Here is a 12,179-nt window from a genome sequence, read left to right as displayed (position 1 = left end):
ACAGTCACCACTTGGGACCCAGAAAAGATGTTTCTCTGGTGCTGGGGGATTGTCTTTGGCCCCTGTGGCAGACGTTGGCTTGCTAGTTCCCAGTATTTACCTAAATATATTTTGGATTGCTGCAGCTCCTATTGTTTGTGATAAAGGGTTGGACAAAAGGTCCATTGATCAGGCGGTTCTTGCTATCCATCTCTGTCTGCCTCTCAAGACAGCGAGTTTGTGGTTGCAGTGACACTGCAAAGCCACTGCGCTACATCAGGCTGGCACAACGAGTTGTGCTCGCCGGGAGGAAAAAAAGGTGCGATAGCAGCGAGTACAGACGTGCAGACCCTTTTTCCTTTCTCGCCGCATGAATATGTGAATCGCTGTGTGAATATGGTGCAACGCGTGACAGACTCGGCCGACTTGCTCTACGCCAAATTCAGAGCCGATGGTGAACTTGCTCCCATGTTCTAGTTTAGCAGGGAACAGTCTGCCAGGTTTGAATGCACGTGCCACTCAAGCCCTGCGTGGGAGATTATCACAGACAAAGATGCTGAATTTTATAATTACATTTTTTTTAAATGAAGGCAATTAAAGAGTGGAGAGAATCTTGGTTCTGGAAGAAAGCCCCTAAGTTTCTTAGAAAAAGTGAAATATCTCCCGTAGTTGTTGTTTGAGATAAACTTTGCTTTTCTAACGATCAAAAATGGTACAATTAGATAGTATATGGAAAACGGTCATATTTGTGAAATACTTCTTATTTCTTTTACTGTCATATTCAAAATACAGACCACGTTAGAAATGAAGTTGCATTGCATGCAAAGATTCTTGCACTGTCAGAGAAATTAAATACTTTTATCCCTAAAATAGGAAGGAATAAGATATTGAAAATAAAAAGCATCAATATTGCTAACGTGCATACAGAAAAGAAGGTTATATCTTGTGGCTCTGAAGTAGAACTTAAGTCCAGACATAATAATGCAGATACACAAGAAACTTCTGTTTTAAAGAACTAGCTGGGGAAAAAAGGATGTGAGGTTTCAATATAGATTCACTATAATGTGGTCAACAGAGTGCAATATTAAGGACTGACAGTAAAATTGGCCAGTAATAAATGGGAATTATAGTTACCTACTGTTTTAACCTAAAATAACTCAAATTGAAATACTTATTCATTTTATAGAAAGCTTTTTTTCCAAGTAATGGAATACAGAAATAATGTTATCATTTTAAAAATTAACATGTGTAAAAGGATGTTACCGTGTTTTCCTAATTATTTTTTTTTTAAATTGGGCCTTCCCTGTTTCTGACACCTCCCGTTCCCAATCCTGCTGTTGGGGAAGGTGGGCATGGGGGTCATCTGGCTGGGTCCAGGGACCCAGCCCCGCACTCGGCGGTGCAGAAGCTCCGGCTGTGCCGGGGCCAGGAAGCTTTGGAAACCGGGGTGCAAGTGGTGCCCACTGAGCACGGGCAGGCAGGAGCCGCCTGAGCTGGGGGCGATGCCAAGGCAGAGCTCCCGACCTCCCCACCTGGGCGCAGCCCCCGTGTCTGGTCACAGGTAGGACTGGAGTGGGAAGGGGAGCCCGTGCCTCCCTGTGATCTCTGTAGGCTTTGGATGTGTCCACTTAAGCTAGTCTCGTCAGCTAGTCCGTTAACTGTGGAAGTCATTAACTTCACCCAGATGGAAAAATTGTCTTGTGCTCCCGCTCCAAAGGGAGTCTGCGACGGCTTCCTCCGCATGACGAACGCACGCGGTGGTGGCCCTACCTGCTGCCCCTCGCCGACCTTCTGCCTCCTTCTCTGTCTCCGCTCCGCCCCACTCTGCTGGTCTCTTCTGTCATCTCTCATTTGTGATCCCTCACATCTGCGCAGCGCGGGGTCGGGCGTGGGCCCCGCTGACGGCTCTTGCCGAGGCGCTCTCATCGTTCATACGTGCATCGGGAAGATCAAGGAGCACTCTGACAATGGGGACATTGTACCCAGGTTTCTGCACCCTGGCTGGGGAAATGAGCCTGCCTGCCTGTAGCGAGAGCCCCGTATCCCCGCTACCTGGCGGTGCGTCAGCCGGATGACGCGGGTCTGATGCCGCAGACGTGCAGATGAGCTGTCGGAGAGAGGCTTTGGTGGGAGTGAATTGTGACAGCTTTTGGCTAGTAAGGTAATTGAGGGGAACAAAGCTGTTTGAGCAAACAATGCGACAAAAGGGGGTGCAGGATTTGAGGTCCCCTGTGCACACTGATTTGGAAAGCGTGTGGCCGTGGAGGTCTCTCTAATACAAATTGAATACATGATTTAATTCATAACTTGAAGTAAAACCTCTGCCTGGGGTTTTGGTGGATTTGCTTCTATACTCAACACCTTTTTAAATTCTTTCTTTTCTTTTACTGGCATCAGCTTCCCGGGAAGAGCGTTGCCAGGGAGCCTGCCGCGTCCTCTCGGGGGCCCTTTTCTTTCTTTGGCCTTCTCCATTTCGCCTTTTTACTCTTCCTCTGGCTCTTTCCCTTCTCTGTTCTCTTGTAATGCACAGCCTTCTTTCAAACACTCCGTCTCTCTTCTGCTTCTCCTCTTGCTTTCCCTGGGATTGCATCCACTATACAAAGGGTTTATTCCTCCTCTCTGGTTGTGCTTTCCTCTTGCCTTTTGTTAGCATTTTTCTGCCTTTCCCTTTTTCTTACCCATTCTCTAGATTTTCTTTCTTCTTCCTCATGCTTTCTTCTCCTGTTTTGGGGAACTTTCTTTTCCATTCTCTTCTTCCTTTTACCTTGCTGGCTTGCCATCCTCCCTTGCAACGTCTGCTCCTTGCTTATCAGCCCCTTTCCTTCAGTCCCTTCGGCCATCTCCTTACCAGTGCTGTACCTGTGAAGTGAGGCGGTCCAGCTTGGGGGACAGCAAGCTGCAAACAGATTTGCCATGTTGCTCCATCGTAGACCTCCTCTGCTTGGGCTCCTCCTCGGCAGCAGCTGAGCAGCAGGCTCTCTGCTCACTGGCTCAGCGACCCACCCGCACCACAGGAGTGCGGCGGTCCCTTGTGGAGTCATTACCAAAGGCGAGAGAAGTTGGGTGTTGATTTCTCTGCAGGGCAAATCTCCACTTGCGCAACTCCCGGCAGCCAGTGCGATAGTGGGGAATGGAGTTGGGGCACATGAGAGATCCCTCTATTTGTTTAAATAGCATCATCCTGCCGAGCCCATCCAGCTGAGGTGTTGCCTTTGTGTAAGATAAGGTTTTGGCTGCTGTTATCCTGTGAGATACTGGGTGATTGGATTGCAGGTTTGAGTCGAAGGATTTGGATGCTACTCAAACAAGTCCACGTGGGTGGTCTCTCAATAGGCAACAGAGGTAAACTGAAGTACCATGGCCAGGCCAGAGGTGCTGCCCAGCGTGATGGGCAAATAGCATGGTGCTGGGCTCCAAGAACTGGGTTGGCAACTTCATATGCTCTAAATGGTCAAATATGATGTGTTGGTCTTCACACCACCCCTACAAATGAACAGAGGAGTTGTCTGTGAGAGGTCACTGGAAATTACGTCTACCTTGCCGGCTTTCTCCTCGCACTGGTAGAGGTAAGATGGTATCTGCCGATCATCCTGACCTTCCAGTTTACAAGAAGCGATGTTGAGCCCTTCCCACGCTGGTGTGGTGAAAGCGGGGACATGGTTTTATTTTGTTAGGCAGTCTGTACCTTCTCCCATGATCCAGTCAGACCTCGTCACCCAAGAAATGTTGGGATTAATCAACTCGGACAGGAAACTTGCTGCAGGTGCAGAGATGCTGCAGTAAGTGATTTAGCTGAGGGCAATCTTCCTTCTTTTTGGAACTGGACACTACTCCCGCACAGCAGTAAGGGTCCTGCGCTGCGAGAGGTGCCGTGGGTCAGCTGGGATCCAACATCACGGCGCTCACAGCCCCACACGCCCTGGTGTCGCTTGTCGTAGGATTGAGCCTGATGAAACCCCGTTCCTGACTGTTCAAGCCCGGCCTCGGTGGTTCAGGAATATTCCCTGCTTTCTTTTCTGGGCTGTATGTTTTCCCAGACTTTTCCAGAGTGCGTGGCGTTACTCTGCTCCACCGGACAGTCGCGTCTCACCCCCGAGATGGCTGCCTCTTGGTGACAGGTGAAGTGGAGTAGTTGAAGCACTACTAGGCTGGGCCACCGTAAGATATTCTTTATCAAAAATGAGCATTGCAAAGAGTGCTGTAATTCTTTTGACCCTCTCCCCTTTTTTTTTCCTGTAGGAATATTTCCGCTGTTTAATTTTTTTTTTTTTTTTAATATCTCTCTTTCCAGACTTCTTATTCCAGCCCCACTGCCTGCCATCCCTGTGGGGTGAGGGGAGGAGGGCTGAGTGACAGGCTAATAACCTGCTCTGGCTCTCGCTCCAAGCCCAGTGGCAGGTGTCCCAGCGCCCCTATTGAATGCCACCATCACAAAAAAAAAAAAAATTTATCAACAATCTTCCTTCAACAATGATTTATTATTGCCATAATTTGCCTTGGTACAATGAGCTGCGGAGCGTATTTCTGCACCTGGCTGACAGGGATTTGATGGCTCCAGGTTCCTATTTTATTTAGTCTTGAGCCTAATATGATTTGGTTACCCTCACCCCCTCCTCCCCATCCCTGTCCTCCCTCCCCACCCAACCTTTTCTCATTTTGTTTTGTTTTCTATGAGTGTGTGTTTCGCATAACCCTGGGCCGGCTGACAGCGCTTGTAAAAACCAGAAGTCGATCTTGCAGTGGCTTTTCACCATTAATCAAGCTGCCTGGAATTGGAAAGTAACACTGACAGGCTTTTATCTTGGAGAGAAGGAGGATGGCAGATGTATTTTATGGTGGATGAGCCTTCACGGCTTCTATTAGACTGGGACTTCAGTGGTACAAGGTGGTGGTTTGGGGGAGGAGGGGAGTGAGGGGGAGGAGAAGCCGGGGAGCAGCCTATAGATAAATAGATCCGTCAGTCAGGCGATGTGGAGGTCTCCAGGCGGCCAGCCATTGTAGGTGACAGAAAAGGCAATCAAAGACAAAACAAATCAAAAGGTACATCTTATCAGCAGCAGGCCAGCTGGACTTCCACCGCACTCGGAGGCCCCGCAGAGGGCAGGAGAAATTAATCGTGCTGTCGAGGCCAGAGAAATTGTCGCTGCTGAAGGTCCAAGTTCAGGCGAGCGGAGGTGGCCAACATTAAAGGAGAGGGAAAGCGGGGGGCGGGAGGAGAGGAGCGAGGAAGCGAGTGCCGCCGTCCCGCCACCTCGCTCCCTCCCTCTCTCCCCCGGCCGCCGCGGGCTCCTGACAAGTGCATTCATCGTGCGATGATAGCTCGGCACCTATGATTGGTACCTTTAATAATATAGCCCTCGCTCAGCTGTCACCCTGAAAGAACAATTTTTCCTCCTGCTTTCCTTGATGCAAAGATACATCTGTAATGAGAAGGGTGACAGAAAGTGGGAGCGTGGGGAGCCAAGGAAAGTTTGGAAGAACATTAATCAAAAAGTGAAGCTGGAGGTGATGCTGGCAGCTCGACACGCCCGTGCCTCCAGCGGGGAGCCAGCGTCGGGTTTGAAGCTCCTGTCGTGTTCCCTGGCCTGCAGCGCTTCGGGGTGCCCTTGATGGGGGGAGAGGGATCCTTCACCCACCCTCGGAGAGAAGCAACTTTGAAAGCCACCATACTCCTGCACGGCAGAGCCGGTCGTGACGGGAGGGACCGGGGAGTAGCCCCGTGCCCAGAGAGTCCTTGGTGTAAACCAGCACGACTCTGTTGTGTGCAGTGGATTTACATTGGACAGAGATCTCTTTTTGCCTCCGCAGCCTGGAGAAAGAAATACGTGGTTACAAGCCCTGTGAGTTTCCCTGCAGCGGGGACCTACTTATGTCCTGCTCTGGGTGATTGGGACTACATCTTTTGGATCCAGCCAGACTCGATCCCCAACCCCATCCTTAGCAGCGCTGTGCGGAAACTGCCCTATTTCCCCAGAGGAGGAATTTTGCCTTCCAGGGCACGATGCCCCTGTCTCCAGGCTGCGGTGTGGCTGGTCCCTGGCCCACCATGCTCTTATGGCTTCCCCTGCATGGAAGATGCTTGTGTGTTAGTCCAAACCCCGAAGCCTCCCCAAAACCCTGAGTTACGGACTGAGTCGTAGCATTGCGTTGCTCAGAGCCGCTGCCCACGTGTGCACCAGTACCCAGCCCTACATCGCTGCGCCCGGGGCCGTCGCAGGAGGTGCCCGAGGGCTCCCATTGCAGCTGCCCAGCACCGCGCACACCCATCAGCCCCTCCGAGCAATCGTGCGTGTGGGGGGTCGGCTGGGGAAGTTTGTGGGGGGTGTATTCCACCCCTGGTGTGAAAGAGACGCCGGCAGCCCCACACTGGCGGTCTGGGGAGAGCAGCAGGCGCGTACATCTGCGAGAGGCATGGAGGGGGCTCGTGTTTGTTGTATTTAAGGAACATGTCTATTTTAATTTAAGGGATAAGCAGCAATGTCCTCGAACGCGGTTATCTCCTGTGGTTTTTAGCAGCTTTCCAGGCTGCCCAGCTCTGCTCTGCGGTTGTCAGTCCCTCCCTGGGATGAAGCCCTTGGGCTTGAATTCTTTAGCATTAGTGTTTGGCAGTCGGTTCTCTCATTCTGCGTATTCGCTCTCTTGTACCTACAACTGATTTGCTAATCTGCATCTGGTTTTGTTTTTATCCTAATAAAAGTGGGGATTATACACAGATCTGGATCAAACAGGTTTGTCTGTAAAAGCTGGGGGTGCTGGTCTCTGCAGTCCATCGTCTCAAATCCCGGAGGATCAGAAGGAAAGCAAGGAGGGTTAGGCAGCATCTCCGAAAGAAGTAGTTTGTTCTATGTGGTTTCCAAAAATTGAGCGGTGATTACTTCCTGCCTTCTCCACGAAAGCAGATAACTTCTGCAGACAGTAGTTGGTGGGTGTGTGAACCATATGGCTGGGATAAATGTTGGTAATAAGTGGTGGTGAAAACAGTCCTTGAGGAACATTTCCCTCATCCATACAGAAAAGTTGAACCCAGAATGGATAAGCACAGCTCATGCAGGGAAGTGGAGCTCTGGTCTCCATGCAGACCTCCTTAGCAAGAACACACAGAAGAGGAAATGGGTCCTGGACAGTTGGTTTGGTCTGTCCATCCAGGAACTTTGGAGGGTGCTTAAAGAATGAACCCTTCACATATCTTCTGCAGAGATGATACAGATGCGGTTTGCTGGTGCTAAAATGAGGAAATAATGCTTTTACCTGGTAACATTTTCTGCAGTCTGTAGGCTGGTGTCTCCGTGGCCTGGACCTATAAGAACAGGGACCTCTAACTCAAATGCCTGCAATGATTTTGAAAACAAAACAATCAAAGCCTGAGCTTCACCGAGACTTGGGCTCCTTCTAGGTACTGAGGTGCTTTGGGAAAACATGAACGCAACATCTACGTTCCTGAATTTCCACTAATGCTATCAACCTTAGCATGAGAGCATCTGTACAGCTGAAGCTTGGGTTTTGCAAAGGTACTGCACATTTTTAACACGCGTGTGTCTATGATCTCTAAAACATAAGTGCCCAAAGTAATGGATGCTGGGAAACTGTTACCTAGGAGAATGAGTCATTGAAGACTGCAGTGTAAATCAGGAATAGAGTTGGGTCTTGAGATATCAGGACGTGACTCCTACGTTCATTTCAGCTGTTACTTCTCCAGTGGAAAGATGCGCTGTGTGTGCGACTCAGGCTTGGCTTCACGCTTTCGGAGCTTGTCATGAGGGATCAGCTGTATCTTTAGAGTTACCGCATTTACAGGGGCTGGCAACAAACCTCTGCCAGGTGATTGCATCCAAATCAACGGGAACCTGGGAAGCAAGTCCTTTTCCAGTGCAAACAGTTATCATGCTGATGTTACTCTCTAGACTTGGCCTGAATACCAACCTTTCGGGGCTAAAAAAACAGGTGTATTAGGGAATCCTGCACAAACTTCCTACGTGCTGTCAGGGGAAACAGTGCCCCATCCCATTTATGAACGAGCCTCAAAACTACAGTCCTAGGATATATGATGATGCTGACAAGCAACACATGCAGTGCAACCTGCATGCTATTTAATATTGTACCACGCTGCTTGGGCAGGTACCGAGTGTGGGAGGCAGAGCCAGGCCCAATGGCCTCAGCCAAAAATGGCCAAAATGACGTCACACAAAGTTCATCCTCGCTGTCTAGATCCCCAGGAGCCTCGCTGCAACCAGTGCAGGTTTGTAATGACGTAAGTGGGGCCAGGGCTCCATTCATAATGTACATCTGGTGAATTATAAAACAAAGCAGGTTTCAGAGTGCTTTCTTGGCATGTGGTTAATCTCTTGCTAACTCTAACTCTGAAGTATTGCACCAAAGAACTAGACATGCATGAAGTCTAACCAGAGAGGCTGTCACCTTGGGCAAGACACATTTAAACATGAGGTGAGGTCATGTTTGCATCATATTTATGGTTATGGCAGAGCACAGATACGTTACAGTATTTTGATTGCTTTTGCAGATGGGATCAAATTGTCCCTTAATCACATTAAAGAAATCAGGTTACGAGCTGGCTTCTGTAGCACCATTCCACTAAGATGATTATAAACAATTTGGTCCTGTCTGCAAACATCTTAATGAAATGGGGAAACTACTCAACGTAGTTGAATTTGCAGTGTAGAAATGACTCAGACTTTGGTCTCCTGCTCTTACCACTAGACAATACTAATCTTCTGGCTTTTATAACTTCTTAAAGCACTGAAGGTCACAGGATAGCAAGCCCTGTGCAACAGGGAATCGGCAATTGCAGGGACGGAGCTCCAGGTCTAGGGGGTCAGGCACGTGCTGGGAATGTTGCTTTTGTCCTTGCTGACACTTGCTTGACAAAGGTCCTTGATAGGCAAAGGGCCTTTGCTACGGAGAGGGCAGAGCCACCCCCCTCTCCCCGCTTACACAGCAGCAGCCCCTGCCAGGAGCTCAGCCTGGGGCTGGATGAGGGCAGACCTCCTGCCTTGCTCTGCACCCCAGTCAGCCCAAAGCGTAGGAGCCCGCAGCCGGCCTCCCTGACTGTCTCCCGCGCTGCATGAGCTTGGTCTGGAAGTTGGGGCACTAACGTGTTTTTACCGCAGCTGCTTTCGACAGCCCTCGTGGCTTCCACCTTCCCACAGGAGACGGGATCCACAAAGGGCTGTGGGATCAGAGGCCGTGGCGAGCGGACAGTAAAATCTCAGGTTGTGCTGTTTCCTGATTTTCATTGCAGACTCAGGAATGTGAGTTTTCTTTCTATGGAAAAGAAAAAGAAAGCATCAGCTGCAGATGTTGAGAGGCAGATATGTGTAGTCTTTGCTTCCTTGCTGTCCCCGAGTCCCTTCCTATGCCTGGTTTCCGATCTGAAACGTGCTCAAGTCTCTCCTCTTTCTCCTTGTTTGCCTGGTTTTACACCAGAAAACCATCACAAGCTCTGCTGGCTGCCGGCAGAGTCACGGGGCTGTCGGCCAGCAGAGAGGGGCAGCGGCAGAGCTGGGGGGCTGGCGCCTGGTTTGGAAATTGGGGCTGGGACCCCAGCAGAGCCGTGCAGGCTGCACAGTTACAAGGCCAAGTGAGCAGCATTAGGTCCTCTCCTCTTTGGAAAACTTTAAGTGGCACCCCAAAAAACCCCAAGTGATGGTTGTTGAAAATGTTGTTTGTAATAAAAATAAATTGGTTCTTAATTTTTTTTGTTTAAAGGAAAAAAAGTCTGCTCTTTCCCTGGCCTGCTCGCTTTATCAAAATCTTCCCACTAAATAAATTCTGCCGTTGTAACCTTGCCCACTCCCAGGATATCAGTGCTCTCTCTTTGCCTGGTGTTAATGACTTGCTTGGACGTGCACAATTAAAATATGTACAATGATGCACAGGCTCCAAAGCTATTAATCAGCAGAGGAGATACGGGTGGTGAACTGAGAGCCCAAAGTGTATTTACACCCAGCTCCCAGAGCTGACACAGAGCTGGGCACTTGCCTTTGTTCCTTTTAAAGGTATTGAAATGTTAGGCTGGAAATGCTTCTGGGTGCTCTGAGGCTGGATGAGAACAGCGGAGTTTATTTTAAACTCCTGCTGGTAATGACTCTTGATTACCAGGGTATCTTCTGCCAACATCATCATCTTCACCTCTCTGGAGTGTTTCCCACCCTGAGGAATGCTGATGTATCTCACGCTCCGAGTGTGGGCGCAGGCATCAGCACAGAGGAAGAGTTTCCCAAATGAACGTTTTGCTGGCCTTGCCACGGTGCTGAGGATGCAGGGTCTAAAACAGGTCACTGACGTAACACCAGCACGTCCTCCGGCCATCCTGCGTCCCTAAGGCAAGGTTACACGCTTGTCTCGTGCCTGCTGTCCTTCAGCATAGCCCGTACCCCGTTGTGAGCTGCTGCACGCACCCTGGTGCTGTTCTTTGTTGGTACCCCAGTTTTAAACAGTAAAGGCCAATGCAAGAGGGGCATCACGGCGTTTTTCCACTGAGGGCATTTGGACCAGTTTTCGAGATGGAAAGTTTTTAGGATGGGGGTGATCTTGTGTTTTCTTGACATCCGTGGTCTCCTAGCTGGGTCAGTTTTCAGAGTATCTCCCATTTTTCTCATAAAGGTTAATTGTGTTTTAGATGCTTTTGGCCACAGGAAAACCAAAGACGTGGCAATTTCTGACCTCAGTGTGTGTAAAGAGGGGGAGTCAACTTTCAGTCGCTACCACACCGTGGCATCTGCGCAGGAGGCACGTACACTGGATTTATGTGTATCCGCTGTCTCAGAGCAGGATCCGAGTGTGGCACCGCTCCACGTCGAAAGGAAATCACAGCTTATAATATTCAACTGGTTACTATAACCCCCACCCACCCCAGGTTTAATATTAGAACTATTTTTCACATTGAAACTGAAATAGTACAAAATATGGGCTTGCTGTAATTGTTGTTAGATTATGTGTCACCCTGATAAGATGTAACAAATATTTTCCTACACAGCAGGGCCCGTTTCCCTGCGAGTAATGGATGGTGAAACTTCTCATAGTGTGCAGGCAATCGGTCGTAAAAACTTCGCTTAGAAGATTAATGCATTAAGTGCAACCTTTGTGGAAAATAGGAAGAAAAGAATTAAAATAATAGTTTGTTCTTTCACGTTTAATATTAATAACCAAACTTACTTGGTGGGAATGTTCCTTGCTGCGTTTGCCTCCCACTTCAAGGGGCAGCTTTGTGTCAAATAAGTATTTCTATTTTTTTTTTAAAGATCCTTCATCAGTAGCTATTGTATATGGTGCAGTGATTCTTTCAACAGAACTATTTTTGTCGGTAATATGAAAGACTATTTTCATGGGCAAAGCTTTGACACCAGTAAGTCTGCCAGACGTCACTTAATAGGCTAGATAAACATTCGCTCGCCATTTAGCTTAGAAGGATTTTCCCTTTATATCGCAGCTTTACGTCTTTCGCAGACACTTAATGGCCGTCAGAGAGATGGCACCCTCGGGAGGGAGCTCTCCAGAGCCGGTGCACGGTCAGACGAGGCAGGGGCTTATTTGCTGCGGTACGAACATTAACGCGCAGAACGGAAGAGCGAGGCCCTTCCTGTCACGAGCCGATTTGCACCGAGTCACCTCCTTCAGTAGCAGAACCGAGGGTTGAGGAGGAGGAGCACGGCAGTAGGTAACAACGACCCCTCCTGAGCACACCCTGCACCTAAACCTGCCGTTGCCCGTTAGAAGGGTTCTTGCTCCTCTCTGGGGATTGTTTGGTACCAGCCACCGCTCTGCCGCAGAGCAGCGGCTGCGACTAACTTGGCAGATATAAGGATGGTCTTAGATGATGAAGTAATGATTTTTTTTTTTTTTTAAACTGCTCAAGGTTTGGGAAAAATGCCAATTTAGATTGATTGCTGCTGCTTTCCCCCATGTGTATTTTGAGATCTTGTTTTCCTCCTAAAGTACACTTCTGTACCTGCAGTCAGTCTCAAGTGACAGGCACCATCAGTCATGAAGTCAGCTATGAAACTAGGGTTGGATGGAACTGCTAATTTTCAGCGTGTGGCACACGGTTCACTTCTTCCTAGGTCTTTGCTTGATATCTGAGGTCTGGTAGGCTATCCAGCTTGAGTTTTACAGAGGATCACTTGTTTTACTACTTGTGAGAACAGATATTTCTTCCCAGTTTTACAGAGCTTGAATTTTTATAA

Source organism: Aptenodytes patagonicus, chromosome 8, assembly GCF_965638725.1.
Source record: "Aptenodytes patagonicus chromosome 8, bAptPat1.pri.cur, whole genome shotgun sequence".
NCBI lineage: Eukaryota > Metazoa > Chordata > Aves > Sphenisciformes > Spheniscidae > Aptenodytes > Aptenodytes patagonicus.
The sequence above is the reverse complement of the archived record's forward strand: the minus strand, read 5'-3'. Positions refer to the sequence as shown.